Source organism: Oncorhynchus mykiss, chromosome 13, assembly GCF_013265735.2.
Source record: "Oncorhynchus mykiss isolate Arlee chromosome 13, USDA_OmykA_1.1, whole genome shotgun sequence".
Classification (NCBI taxonomy): Eukaryota; Metazoa; Chordata; class Actinopteri; order Salmoniformes; family Salmonidae; genus Oncorhynchus; species Oncorhynchus mykiss.
This window is the reverse complement of record NC_048577.1, coordinates 26,704,846-26,721,210: the sequence shown is the minus strand read 5'-3', so window position 1 is coordinate 26,721,210 and position 16,365 is coordinate 26,704,846. Positions and strand designations below refer to the sequence as shown.

General features: G+C 40.5%; 1 pseudogene; it reads left to right on the top strand.

Moving 5' to 3' along the window:
- Positions 1-1,477: 1,477 nt before the first annotated feature.
- On the top strand, positions 1,478-12,221 carry LOC110487361 (annotated as a pseudogene).
- Positions 12,222-16,365: the final 4,144 nt, after the last annotated feature.

Sequence of the window (16,365 nt, the reverse complement as noted above, 5' to 3'; positions counted from 1 at the left end):
CTCCATAAACTACATCACACCTGCCCAGACCCACTAGAACACACCTCCATCTCCATTAACTACATCACACCTGCCCAGACCCACTAGAACACACCTCCATCTCCATCGCGCGCATCAGCACCATTTTATTTCTCTCCGTCGCCCACTCACTTTCAACTTTTAGATAATAAAGCATTTTACCATTCTATTGCGTTAACAACAGAGGATTGGTTGAGATTAAAAGTCATTTTACATTGTATAACTGTTCTTCTGGCAGCCAACTTTCTAACTCCTCCCATAACTTTATGATGTCATAACATTCCCAGAAGCATTTTTGAGACATTGTTAGTTTTACACTTAAGACATGACTCTGCCGTTGTGCTGTAGAATTTGTGAATTTTGTATCTTGTATAATAAGGGACTATCATTTGTCCCAACATCACAGGCCACAGACTTTGATGCAGTTAAAAACTTACAAAAGTGTTTCCTCAGTTTGAGATCGACTGAGTTTTTTTTTTTGCCAATGTAAATCCATTGAACGAGACAAGTTACCAGACAGGACATATTGCTGATGCTCTTCCTATTGATAACCTGAATGACAATTATCTTGTGGGTGGTGGTGGTGATGACGTCCAATTCTATGACGTCGTCCATCGGGATTCCCCAAAAAAGAAGACGCTCTGGATTGATCACTGGAGTCAGATGTGAAGGAGGAGGTTGATCATCAGGAGTCAGATGTGGAGGTTGATCATCAGGAGTCGGATGTGAAGGAGGAGAATGATCATCAGGAGTCAGATGTGAAGGAGGAGGTTGATCATCAGGAGTCAGATGTGAAGGAGGAGGTTGATCATCAGTGAACCTCTAGGATTGTGGCTGGGCTGGCGTTTCCACTTCCAGCTTGGTCATATACTTTGATACATTGAATGTTGATATTGTGAAACTATGTTATATATTTGTGCCTCCTGTTTCATGAAGTGATGTCACTGAGTACTGCCCCTATATATACCATTTATTCGGAAAGTATTCAGACCCCTTAACTTTTTCCACATTTTGTTACGATACAGCCTCATTCTAAAATGGATTAAATATTTTTTTCCCTCATCAATCTACACAAAACCCAATAATGACATCGCCATACCCCATAAGACATCACATTGCCCCATCATGACAAAGCAAAAACAGGTAAATAAATGAAAAAAAAAAACAAGGACATTTCTAAGTGACCCCAAACTTTTGAATGGTAGTGTACATAAACATGATTGATGTATTGTTACACCATCTAGGAGCAGTATAGACCTACAGTAGCTAGCTACTTATTTAGATTTAGTTTGACTTAATGAAACTGCCTTAAATGTGCTGTAGTAAACATTGTTTTATTCGCACTAATCAATCAACACATTCAAGTCTTTTGTATGTCTCAATATAATAGTATTATTTAATTAAACCCATTTAAAAATAATCTTTGTCTGAAAATAAAATATGATCCTCAACTGCGTTTCCCGTCCAGTCAGCAGACGGGGATGTGCGTCTTTCAGGCGACGCTCCCAGCCTGACGTATAATCTAGTGGACGGTTCTTCAGAAACAGCTCGTCAACCACCTCGGTAACTTGCTAGCCAACATCGCCGAAATATTCCAGCTATTTATACGCTTTCGGTCTATATTAGCTACTGTTTTTAGGCACACTTCTGTCGTATCTACTTGTTAACCTATTTAATTTTATATTACGTTATATTTTATTAGTCAGCTATAGTAGCTGGCTGGTTTAGTTAGCACTAGCCTAGTCGCTATTGATATCTAGCTAACATCCCCGACCATGAGCTCCCTAAACTATTCCCCTCCTGTTAAAGAAGAGGGGAAATGCTGGTCGGAGAAAGAGGGTCTTTGGCTGAACATTGTCGTGAAAGAGGAGGAGGAAGAGGAGGATGTCACAGTAAAACAAGTGGAGGGTGAGGCTGTTACAGTAGAAGAAGAAGAGAAAGACGTTTCAGTGAAAGAAGAGGAAGATGCTGTTTTTGGAGTGAAGAAGGATGGGGAGATTACTGTCACATTGAAAGATGAAGAGGTGGAGATAGGAGATCTGATTCACACCAGTAAGTACCGCCTTAAATTGTTTTTAACTTTGGATATTCGGAGTTGGCTCGTCAATACCTCTTCAACGGAGGGCCCTGAGATGATTACATATATGTCTAGAATCAGACGATGTAGAGAGCAAGCTACCCCTTGTTTTCTCCGTTCCGTTTCCAAAAATGTGGCTTAACATATATATTTGAGAAGGGTCTATCTGCTGACAGCAGACTGGGGGGCACGGCATGTAGTGATTTTCGTGTAGTGATGTTTTACTACACAGAGTTGGGTTGACTACACCAACGATTATGGATATACTGACAAGATGTCTCTCCTTCCTAACAAGGGGAGTCGTTGTCCACAAAGCGGCACTGCGGGTTGTCTAGCTCCCGCTTATCCTTTCTTTGGATTGGTGGATACATCTTATTATTGTAAACTATTGTTTATATTCTATGAGGGTTGTTGACGTACACCGCCTGTATTCAATGGAGAGATGCTAAGCTACTAGCATGAATATCCATAGCGATCTGGAGACAACTCCTGTAGTGTTTTTATCAAAGTTGTCGGTATGTCACGTGTCCACGTAACAACTTAATCATTACGAAACTTCTGTTAGATCAAGTAAACCTCACGTAGCAAATAAGCCATTAATTTGGTTGTTGACCAAATTCAACATTTTCCACGTTGGGTTGATAATTGTTTGCACTTGGATACAACCTACTGGCATGGATACAACCTACTGGCATGGATACAACCTACTGGCATGGATACAACCTACTGGCATGTCCTAGAAAGCTACAGTTGTTAAATTCCTGGATTTTAAATGAGTATTTTCCATATTAATGGTAAATTGTGTCTTCCTATCCACATGTGGGATCCCTCTCCTTTGTTGTCCTCTCTACACCAATAACAGACTACTACTGTGATACTGCCTGGATTCGAACCAGGGACTGTAGTGACACCTCTTGCACTGAGATGCAGTGGCTTAGACCGCTGCGTCCGTAACTATTTAACAGTACAAGAATGCTTCAAAGGCAGCAAAACATTTTATATCGGTTATCGGTTTCGTTTTTTGGTCATGAAAAATGTAATATCGGTGCATACCATTATTCAAAAATGTATTATATTATACTTTTTTCCCTCATCAATCTACACACAATACCCCATAATGCCATCACAATAACCCATAATGCCAAAGCAAAAACAGGTTTTATATTTTTTGCAAATGTATTAAAACTATTCCCCATGATAACTAGTCTTAATGTAAGATGTACGATCCCAGGATAACTAGTCTCAGAGTAATGTAAGTCTCAGATAGTTTTAACCCATTACAGTCTAAGGGGGAGGTTCTTCTAAGCCATATGGAATTGTTTAAAGAAGGTTTAAACAACATGAAGGGCTTCCCCTGTATTGTACTGTTTTAAGAAGGTTATACCAAGGATCATTTTGCTATTTGATTTTGAACTGTAAGACCCATGGAATTATCAACAAAAAAGATTTGTCCATACTTCTATATCTCAGTAAAAGGCACCTGACAGCCCGCTTGGAGTTTGCCAAAAAGGCACCTAAAGGACTCTCAGACCACGAGAAACAAGATTCTCTGGTCTGATGAAACCAATATTGAACTCTTTGGCCTGAATGCCTTTTGGCAACCTCCAAGCTGGCTATCATGTGCCTTTTACTGTGGAGTGGATTCCGTCTGCCCACTCTTCCATAAAGACCTGATCGGTGGAGTGCTGCAGAGATGGTTGTCCTTCCGGAAGGTTCTCCCATCTCCACAGAGGAAATCTGTAGCTCTGTCAGAGTGACCATCGGGTTCTTGTTCCCTTCCCCGATGAAGGCCCTTCTCCACCGATTGCTCAGTTCTGCTGGACGGCCAGCTCTTGGAAGAGTTTTGGTGGCTCCAAACATCTTCCATTTAAGAATGTTTTTTCGTAACCCTTCCACAGATCTGTGCCTCGACACAATCTTGTCTCGGAGCTCTAAGGACAATTCCTTCGACCTCGTTGCTTGGTTTTTGCTCTGACACCTGTGGGACCTTATATAGACACATGTGTGCCTTTCCAAATCATGTCCAATCAATTGAATTTACCACAGGTGGACTCCAAACAAGTTGTAGATACATCTCAAGGATGATTAATGAAACAAGATGCACCTGAAAGCAATTTTGAGTCTCATAGCAAAGGGTCTGAATACTTATGTAAATAAGGTATTTCTGTTTTTTTAACCTATTTTCACTTTGTCATTATGGTCTATTGATGACACCCCTCTGACACAAGATAGCCATCAGAAAAAAACCTCTTCCTTAGCCTACTCCTCCCGCTGCTGCTTGCCTTCGTAAAGTTTTTGGTAATAGGCTACACCAGCAGTCGTTATGCTCCTATAGTTTCTGGTAATAGGCTACACCAGCAGTCGTTATGCTCCTATAGTTTCTGGTAATAGGCTACACCAGCAGTCGTTATGCTCCTATAGTTTCTGGTAATAGGCTACACCAGCAGTCGTTATGCTCCTATAGTTTCTGGTAATAGGCTACACCAGCAGTCGTTATGCTCCTATAGTTTCTGGTAATAGGCTACACCAGCAGTCGTTATGCTCCTATAGTTTCTGGTAATAAGCTACACCAGCAGTCGTTATGCTCCTATAGTTTCTGGTAATAGGCTACACCAGCAGTCGTTATGCTCCTATAGTTTCTGGTAATAGGCTACACCAGCAGTCGTTATGCTCCTATAGTTTCTGGTAATAGGCTACACCAGCAGTCGTTATGCTCCTATAGTTTCTGGTAATAAACTACACCAGCAGTCGTTATGCTCCTATAGTTTCTGGTAATAGGCTACACCAGCAGTCGTTATGCTCCTATAGTTTCTGGTAATAGGCTACACCAGCAGTCGTTATGCTCCTATAGTTTCTGGTAATAGACTACACCAGCAGTCAGCAACCTGACAGCTGACACCTACAGCTGTAGGCTATTTGTGAAAGGGATAAGAAGTAATCAGGTATTTTGACATTTCCACTGGATCAGCGTATTACGTATTTCCCTTCCATGCCGAGTGGTTATCGAAAGGGCGAGAGCTGGAAATATTTTTCAAATACTTTGAGGAACTATTCTCATTTGCAATTTTGATTAGACTTTGTTTACTTGCTGTTTGAGGTGAATAAAACATTACGTTGAGAAGCTCCAGAACTCATTAGTGGTGGTGCGTTAAGACAATCAGAAATACTATCAGACATCCCCAAATGGGCACATTTATAGGCCTACATTTGCGTGCAGGCCAGGTAGACTAGTCCTACTTCTATATGCATAATTAGGTGTGCGTCCTTACTCAACATTGACAGGAGTGTTTCTAACAAAACACAAGTAATAAATTGACGCATCTTGCGGGGTCAGGTCTGGGTGGTCTGCTAGGGGCCGTTTCATTTAGTATCCGTTTAGGTCGGCATGGGGAATGATTATATTTTCCCATAGTATGTTTTACCGAAGTTGACCGACTGAAAGAGAGTGTAACTTTATGACTATTGTTGGATTCGGGCTAAACTTTGAACATTGAGATATTAAAGACATGATAGATCAGACGCAGAGTATATACATGAGTGAGATCTGTAGAAAGACAGAGTGGCTGTGGAATGTGCTGGGTGGACGGGAGGAGATCACAGGATTGGTTTAGGGGAAGAGGATGGACATCTGTGGATTAGGCGAAGGAGGGTTTGAGGTCAGGTCAGAACCCCTGAAAAGGGAGTAATAGGGGTTTAGTATCCTGTTACCTTCTTCCTGTCGACCCAGAAGATGTAATGATGCGAGAGAAGGAGGAGTGTCCAAAGTGGGGTATATATACTTGTAATGGTGAGAACATGTTTTTGTCTGAATTACAGCTGTAACGACCCTTTGGGAAGAATTCAACTTGGTTAATCTTCTCTAGTGTGCGTGAGTTATTTACTCTGAACGATTAGAACCCAACACTATAATTACTGTTCCCCGAAGGAGGGAAACGAGGTGCAACACCTGTTTGGCCCCGCCCCTTCCTGGGTCGGTGAAGAGCCGTATTATATTTAAGGAATAAACCCGAGCGAGGCGTGAATTTAATAGTATGTTGTATCTAGTTTCCCTCCTTCAGTGAACAGTAGTTATAGTCATAACGTTACGCTTGTCATATGATGAACTTCAACTTAAATACGGATCTTGCTGTTGGACAGTTTTTTTGTATTCTGAAATGCACTTAAACTATGTATCATTTAGTGGCTCCTTATGTTACGCTGGGAAAACAGTTTGTGGGCACAGAAATACTAAATCATTTCAGTGTTTACTAAATCTAATGTTTTTTAACAGAGTCAATCCAAGATGGCGTAGCAGTAAGACGTGTTTGTTGTTGTAAATGTTTTTTTTTTTGTCATTTCTTGTATATATTGCAAAATATTTAAATCTCTTTTTCCATGTTTAAATGAAATATACCTTCCGGCAACCCGCCTCACCCAATGTGATACGGATCTGCAATTTTCCGTCCTCATAGCTAGAACCTCCAACAGAAGCTAGCCATCAGAAGCTAACCAGCTAATTAGCTACTAGCTATGTAGTCATTGTTAGCCACTGCTAGCGGCCTTTACATTTTTAGCTCAGACACCAGCCTCTTTTAGCCTGGATAATACATGCCAGTCTACACAGCGCGATATGACCCTATGATCACTTGGCTACATAGCTGATGCCTGCTGGACTGTTCATTAATCACGGTACTCCATTTAGTTTATTTTGTTTATCTGTCGGCCCCAGCCTCAAACTCAGGCCCCGTGTGTAGTTAACTGACCCTCTCTGCCCATTCATTGCCATTTTACCTGTTGTTGTCTTAGCTAGCTCTCCCAATCAACACCTGTGATTGCTTTATGCCTCTCCAATGTCAATATGCCTTGTATACTGTTGTTTAGGGTAGTTATCATTGTTTTATTTTACTGCGGAGCCCCTAGTTCCACTCATCATGCCTCAGAGAACTCTTTTGTACCGCTTCCCGCACATGCGGTGACCTCACCTAGCATAACTAGTGCCTCCAGAGATGCAACCTCTCTTATCGTCACTCAATGCCTAGGTTTACCTCCACTGTACCCGCAACCTACCATACCCCTGTCTGTACATTATGCCTTGAATCTATCCTACCACGCCCAGAAATCTGCTCCTTTTATTCTCTGTTCCCAACGCACTAGACGACAAGTCAACAGAAGTTAGAAATTACACCATAAATATTCCCTTACCTTTGATGATCTTCATCAGAAGGCACTCCCAGGAATCCCAGTTCGTTCCATAAATGTCCATAAAGTCTATAATTTATGTCCAAATAGCCACGTGTTGTTAGCGTGTTCAACCCAGTAATCCATCTTCATGAGACGCAGACACTTCGTCCAGACAAAAACTCAAAGTTCCGTTAGTCCTTTAGAAACATGTAAAACGATGTATGGAATCAATCTTTAGGATGTTTTTAACATAAAACATAAATAATGTTCCAACCGGAGAATTCCTTTGTCTGAAGAAAAGCACTGGAACGAGAGGTAACTCTGTCGAGAGCGAGCGTCATGAGACCAAGGCACTCTGCCAGACCACCGACTCAAAGAGGTCTCATGAGCCCCTCCTTTATAGTAGAAGCCTCATTCAAGTTTCTAAAGACGGTTGACATCTAGTGGAAGCCGTAGGAAGTGCAACTTTATCCATATTTCAATGTGTATTCGGTAAGCCAAGCTTTAAAAAACTACAAACCTCAGATGTCCCACTTCCGGGTTGGATTTTTCTCAGGTTTTTGCCATACTCACAGACATCATTCAAACAGTTTTAAAAACTTCAGAGTGTTTTCTATCCAATACTAATAGTAATATACATATATTAGCAGGAGTAGGAGTAGGAGGCAGTTCACTCTGAGCACGCTATTCATCCAAAAGTGAAAATGCTGCCTCCTATCCCAAAAAGGTTTTAACAAATCTCCAAACAAGCTTCAATGCCATACAACACTCCTCCCGTGGCCTCCAACTGCTCTTAAATGCTAGTAAAACTATCTTTGCCCGTACCCGCCCGTCCAGCATCACTACTCTGAACGGTTCTGACTGAATATGTGGACAACTATAAATACCTAGGTGTCTTGCTAGACTGTAAACTCTCCTTCCAGACTAATATTAAGCATTTCCAATCCAAAATTAAATCTAGAATTGGCTTCCTATTTTGCAACAAAGCCTCCTTCACTCACGCTGCCGAACATACCCTTGCACAACTGACTATCCTACCGATTCTTGACTTCAGTGATGTCATTTTCAAAAAGGCCTCCAACACTCTACACAGCAAACTGGATGCAGTCTATCACAGTGCCATCCGTTTTGTCACCAAAGCTTCATGTACCACTGCTCTCGTCGGCTGGCCCTCGCTACATATTTGTCTCCAAACCCACTGGCTCCAGGTCATCTATAAGTCCTTGCTAGGCCCTCTTAACTCAGCTCACTGGTCACCATAGCAACACCCACCCATAGCACGTGCTCCAGGAAGTATATCTCACTGGTCATCCCCAAAGCCAACACCTACTTTGGCCGCCTTTCCTTCCAGTTTTCTGCTGCCAATGACTGGAACGAATTGCAAAAATCACTGAAGCTGGAGACTCTCCCTCACTAACTTTAAGCATCAGCTATCTGAGCAGCTTACCGATCGCTGCAGCTGTACACAGCCCATCTGTAAATAGCCCATCCAACTGCCTACCTCACCCCCATGTTTTTCTTTACTTTTTTTGCTCTTTTGCACACCAGTATTTCTACTTGCACATCATCTGTACATCCATCACTCCAGTGTTTAATTTGTAATTACTTCGCTACAATTGCCTATTTATTGCCTTACCTTCTTACTCCATTTGCACACACTGTATATAGCCTTTATTTTGTGTTATTGACTGTACGTTTGTTTATCCCAAGTGTATGTAACTGTTTTTTTTTTGTCACACTGCTTTGCTTTATCTTGGCCAGGTCGCAGTTGTAAATGAGAACTTGTTCTCGACTGGCCTACCTGGTTAAATAAAGGTGAAATACAAAGAAATCTTAACTTTATTAGCAACACCCAAATGTATACTGTCATTAACGCGGTTCTTCAATAATTACACATAATTCTTAATACTGTAGCAAAGATTATATTAAGCAGGACATTCAAACGAGCCTCACAATTATAATCCAAAGTAGTGTGAAATGTACTCATAAGCAACCTGGAAATGGAGATTACTCCCCTGTGTTTTCCCCCCATTCACATTCAGAATACATTGTGAAAAACTATAATCTTTGCTCACCATTTTTGCTCCTGGCAGATATACTACATCCATAACTATCGGTTTTCTCATTAGCAGGGAGGTGTTTCTGCAATCACCTTGTGTGCTTATCGCCCTCGTCCTGCAATTTTATTAACCACAGAAAGGGGCCTATATTGTAGACCAAAAGTTGTCTGGCACACTGCTTAGGATTTCAACAACATGAATAACTTATTTATAGTCTACAATCATCAGTGTTACTACTAATGGGAAAACAAGACAAAATGTGACTATTCTTGCTCATTTTAAGACAATTGTCCAATAATTTTAACATTCATTACAGACGTCAATTGTTGTACAACATCCTGACTACGCTGTTGGCATCACCTCTGACTTTGTTATTCACACAGGAGAGAGACGGGACTATCGTGGATCCTCTGGGGAGCCTCAACAACCTCATGATGCTGAAGAGGCAGAGAAGAGTCTCTCCAAATCAGAACACCTCAAGAAACACCTGCAGAGACCCACAGAGAGGAGAATTCACTGCTGCTCTGACTGTGGGAAGAGATTCACCTCCTCATCAGGCATTAAAATTCATCAGAGAACACACACAGGAGAGAAATCTTATAGCTGTGGTCAATGTGGGATGAGTTTTAGACAATCTGGAAGTCTGACAGTGCACCAGAGAATACACACAGGAGAGAAACCTTATAGTTGTAATCAATGTGGGAAGAGTTTTACTACATCTGGCTCTCTGACTCTCCATCAGAGAACACACACAGGAGAGAGACCGTATAGCTGTGATCAATGTGGGAAGAGTTTTGTTAAATCTAGCAAGTTAACTCAACACCAGAGAACACACACAGGAGAGAAACCTTATAGCTGTGATCAATGTGGGAAGAGTTTTACGACATCTGGCTATCTGACTCTACATCAGAGAATACACACAGGAGAGAAACCGTATATATGTGATCAATGTGGGAAGAGTTTTGTTCGATCTGACCAGCTGACATTACACCAGAGAACACACACAGGAGAGAAACCTTATAGCTGTGGTCAATGTGGGAAGCGTTTTGTTACATCTAGCTCTCTGACATTACACCAGAGAACACACACAGGAGAGAAATCTTGTAGCTGTGATCAATGTGGGAAGAGTTTTGTTAGATCTAGCTCTCTGACATTACACCAGAGAACACACACAGGAGAGAAATCTTATAGCTGTGATCAATGTGGGAAGAATTTTACTACATCTGGCTATCTGACTCTACATCAGAGAATACACACAGGAGATAAACCCTATATCTGTGATCAATGTGGGAAAAGTTTTGTTACATCTAGCTGTCTGACATTACACCAGAGAACACACACAGGAGAGAAACCTTACAGCTGTGGTCAATGTGGGAAGAGCTTTAGTAATTCTGGTGATCTGACAGTGCACCAGAGAATACACACAGGAGAGAAACCTTATAGCTGTGATCAATGTGGGAAGAGATGTACTACATCTGGCTCTCTGACTCTACACAAGAGAACACACACAGGAGAGAAACCTTATAGCTGTGGTCAATGTGGGAAGAGTTTTGTTTCATCTAGCAAGCTGACTCAACACCAGAGAACACACACAGGAGAGAAACCTTATAGCTGTGATCAATGTGGGAAGAGTTTTGGTCAATCTGGCAGTCTGACTCTACACAAGAGAACACACACAGGAGAGAAACCTTATAGCTGCGGTCAATGTGGGAAGCGTTTTGTTTCATCTACCAAGCTGACTCAACACCAGAGAACACACACATGAGATAAATCTTATAGCTGTGATCAATGTGGGAAGAGTTTTGGTCAGTCTGACTGTACACAAGAGAACACACACAGTAGAGAAACCTCTTATCTGTGACCAGAGATAATCTGATAAAGGATCTCTGATCAAATATCAGAAAATACATACATGGAGTTGTTTCATGATATCAATGAATTAATGTCACAATGTAGAATGTTTTAACATTGCAGTAGGAGTATTTTAATGTCACAATGTAGAACCTAAAAAGCCATTTCACCAGGAGAGTGAAATCCTGCTGGCCTTTGATGAGGAGAACAGCCATGCCCTCGAGGACGTCCCCATGAGACTTAGGGCTCTGCTAGGGCTGTTTTTCATTTTCCCTTAAATTTCTCAAAAATGTCAGAAAAACACTTATGTTCTTAAGTTACTGTGTTTTGGAGTGAAGTTACCAGGGCCGGTCATAAAGATGGCAAACTTTCTAACATAACTAAGTGAATATGATATACACACTAAAGCTAAAAAATCTGCATTTAGCAGTCTACAATATTGTTAGTTTACCTATGATTCATTTTTAATTTGTTTTTATTGTACATCATTATTTAAAAAATGTTTAAATGTCATTAAAAGCACTATACAAAGTAAATGTATTATTTATTATGGTCTGACATGTCTGCAGAAATGTTGCAATTTTGTAATGTGTTTTGTTTGGTCAATTGCTTTGTACATATCAATTCACATTTGTGGTGCCACTAAATAAACTATTATTTAAGTCAATATTGTTATAATGGAGGGAGGGTGGACAGGGAGTTAAAAAAATTAACCCCGAAAGGTTCTTTGAGGGACCATTTTAATGGGTTCCCGCACAGTTTCAATTTGAAGAACCCCTAAAGGATACACCATGAACCTTTTCTTTTTAGAGTCACCTTGTCCAAGAGACATTTACATAGTTATACACAGCCCAATTTGGGATGACTATATTGGGGCGAAATGGCAGCCACAACAGAGACCTGATATCGCCCATAATTCGATGTCACGGGCTGAGTGGGTATGACCAAAGTTATTCTATTTAGCTACACTTTGTAGTACATTTTTACACGTTAATAAATGTTTCTGATGCCACATCCCGCGTTTTCAAACGGGAGTCATTGGTTTTTAGGGGCAGTCGCTTTGTAGCTATTTGTCTGAAAGTATTTTCTCAGCTGCGATACCAACTCCAGTCAGCAGATGGCGATGTGCGTCTTTCAGGTGAATCTGCCACTGAGACGTATAATCTAGTGGACAAAACGCTTCTTCAACATCAACAGCTAGTCAGCCACCTTGCTTCACTCTAACTTTATGGAAAAATGTTTATTCAATAAATCTAGTAATGCCTCTCATACAAGGAAGACCCCCCCTCAGTCCTTAAGGGCAGTTGCATTTCAAATGTAGTACCCGGACAGAGAAAATCCAAGAAGCGTATTATAGTTACATTGTTAGGGTAACTTGCCCTAAAGTGGACACACTCCCTTCAGTTTCTGAGACAATTGCCCAGACTTTGTAGACTGTTTAATAATGCTTAAAACTCATCTTTATCAAATTATCCATTAAAGATACCAACTCAAAACCTATGTTTGTCTATATATGGGTTGTTTAAATTGTATCTAATTATATTCCCAGTATTACTTTATCAAATCTCTAGTGTCGTGTCTTTGGCTATACCGGATTAAGTGATATGACCTGCTATTCTATAAAATAATTTCTCCGTAATTACTATTACCTGATTCAGCTAATCATGTAAATGTAATTAACTAGAGAATCAGGCACCACAAAATAATATTTATAGAGCTGTTATCTTCTGAATAAACTCTTAAAGACCTAGTAATATTTTACATCCATAGCAGTCCATATCAATCATCACCTCAATTCAGTCTCATAATCTGAAAGTTGTAAATTCTTGGTTATCTGCAAGAACCCTGGCTAACAAGTTGAATCAGCAATGCAAAATTGTGTTTAATTATTTATTTACTAAATACCTAACTAATCACACAGAATTCACATACACACAATTAATCATAACTTGATTACAAATTACGTCATAAAGGAAAACGTCCCTAGCGGACGGAACAGATATGACAGCTGGTTACACAAAGAAAAGGGGATTGGGTTTGAGTGAAAGAGCGGGAAGACTGAGGAACAAAGGGAGAAGCGATGTCTCTATCGGGCCGTAGGCAGCTACTCTATCGTGAATACAGTATCTTATGCATTCTAAATTACCGCCCATTTGGAAAAGGAAAATGCAATAAATATTTACTCTGAGCTGCGCTTTGATGGGTTGGTTGTAGATGGATGGCCGTGATGCCCAACAGAGTCCTTTGTCCATTGAAGAGTGTCTCTGGTGGTGAACGGGAAATGTTGTAGTGTCGTCGTTGGGAGGTAGACGGGATACTCTGTCTGTCCTTTCCTAGCCCGTGTTTTTAGCTGCTGTTGCTAACTCAACGGCTAGCAGGTATCACTTCTGTAGTGAATAAGAGCTAAAAGTTCATACCATTCGCAACCAAAGCTCTTGCTGAGTTTGGCTTCATTCTGTAGTTATCTGAACCATTCTGACAACGGGTCGTTATCCTAATGTACCCGGATTTGGAAGTTCTGTTGTCGTCAAGGCTTTATATAGGAAGGGAGAAGAGGGCGTGTTTGAAATGTTTTATAGCCCATTTCCCTTCACAGAGGTGGGCCACTGAGTGAGCAGCCCTAACTTATGAAAACCCACATCTCACATTTTAGAAGCAAAAATCACATTTCATCCCGTCACAAATAATTTCATATTCAAACATTTAAATTGAACAACAATTCTATCTGAATCCGATAACTCTGATGTGTAGACTTTCCACTGTAGAGTTTGTCATCTTCTCATTGATGAGAATGTCTCAGATGACAATCGAACTGACATCATATTCATTAAGTACCACTGCATATGATCAATTGTTCGGATTACCAGAATATAGTTAATTTCCCCCAACATTCTGACGTTCCCAGAATCTCTATGTTAACAAAGGTTTTTTTAAATGTAACATCAGTAGGTTAGAGAGAGGAAAAAGCAGGGGAAGAGGTATTTATGACTGTCATAAACCTAAGCCCCAGGCCAACGTCATGACACTAGTAATCATTATACACACATACAATTCATCATATTTTCATAGAATCCATATAAAGCGTAAGAAATTCTCAGCTACTCACGACAACCATTCCATTTTTCTTTTTCAAGGACTCTCCGCAGCTACAAAGCAGCTCTCCAAACATACTCCCAGCAGAACAAAAATGTACTTTTGTTTCCCGGACAATGACTATGGGATCCCCAACGGTTCACTAACTTCCCAGAGACCACGGCAAAAATCAAGCCTCCCAGGAACTATAGATCTTCCGCTGCTTTCTAAAATATCATCCCGCTTATTATCCAAATTTCAATCATCTGATTAAGCATATTTCAATATGTTACTATCCAAACGTCAGATTAAGACTCATTTCCACATTCACACAATGTTATTTCCAAACATAGTCAAGTTTTTTTTCAACAATATTTTAACCTGCAGGATTATTTTCACATTTCTATGTCATGGTTAGTTCCTAGGATAATGTAACTCATACATTTAGAACTTTCAATACCTCTAAAATGGGGTACAGGTTTAAAACATCTCAAGGTTTAAAACAATTACAGGTACACCTTACTATCTTCTACTCTATCATAAATGGTCTTAACTAGTAAACACAGATTCTAGTTTTCATCCAGTTCACACAGATAGCTGACTGGGTCCTGTTTACACCTCCACACAGCAATACACACTCAGAGCCTACTAGGATTTTCTAAAAACTCCACTTTACGTGTTACGCTCGTCTTTCTTTTTTTAAAACTACGTTTGAGATGTGGTATCCACTCGGCTCGCTGCCTCTCAGATCAAAGGTTGGACCATCTGCTCCGTTCCCAAAGTGTGGTCTCCCTGAGATCCCATGTTTGAGGGATCCCTCATGCACGATTTACCCAGGTCGTCAGGAGCGGTCACCAAGTGAAGAATAACATCCCCATCACCAAATGTGGTTAATTTATTTAATATCAAATGAGGAAACAAACTTACCACACAAGTCAGATTTATTCTTAAACTAAATATTTATTCACTCATAAGGGAGCAGGTCAATACAACACACACATATAAAGTGATTCAATTGAGTCTCTATGATAATGATGGCTGGTCGACGAATCACCCCCAGATGATTCATTGAGAGCCACGATACAAAAGTACAAAGGTCTTTTACAGCCAAGATACACCCCTTTCAACCTACATGACCAACAATAGATGTATTGAATGATACTGTCTGCTGAGAGTTATAAGTATATGCTTTAAAAACAGTACTCTTTGTGTAGAGATCGGGGTCTGGACCTGAGGTCATCTCTCCCTGGTAACATACAGAAACATTAACTCATGCTCTGGAATGTGGTCTCTTTAGGTTTTATCACCCAAAAGACAATGTAAATCTCCTGTCAGTGTTTTCTCGAAGAAGCCCATCCTCAGTAGAACACAGACACAATATTTATAAGAACCATCTATTCTGTTGCATAAAACCACCATTTGATACAATAAAAGTATAATAACAATCTTGCAATTTTGCTCTCACAGTGTCCACTGAAAGTTGACTGGTAACAACAACTGGGACCTAAAAGACACCCACCATGAGACCCACTAAATCTGCCCAAGAAGAGGGAAACAAAAGAAAAACCTACATCAACCTTAAAGACAGGACGTAAACCAAAAAGTGGGATCGACTAAAGGTGTTCACTCTCCACACAAGACAACTGGAGCACTAGGCCAGACTCTTAAATAGAACCTGGACCAGCTCAGGTGAAACACCTTCCCACTAACGAGATGGACAAGCCAGCACAGGTGTAACACATACTTTTTCGAAAACAGCTGGCTACATTTTGAAGTGCTGCATTTTGATTCAAGTGGGTCACCAACGCAGTAAGTGTAACACAGCTCTTTTTTTGGTAGTCACTTTTTGTTAAATAATACTCTTTCAATTCAGAGCCTGGTTTTCCCCTGAGGCTAATATCCATATCATGCTGTAATCAATTGAACAGGGCAAACGATAAGGTCATTATTAAAATACTCCTACTAAAATGTTAAAACATTCTACACACATTGATCACAGCTAAAAGGCTCCTCTCCTGTGTGTGTTCTCTGGTGTACAGTCAGAGAGCTAGATGTAGTAAAACTCTTCCCACATTGATCACAGCTATACGGTTTCTCTCCTGTGTGTGTTCTCTGGTGCATTTTAAG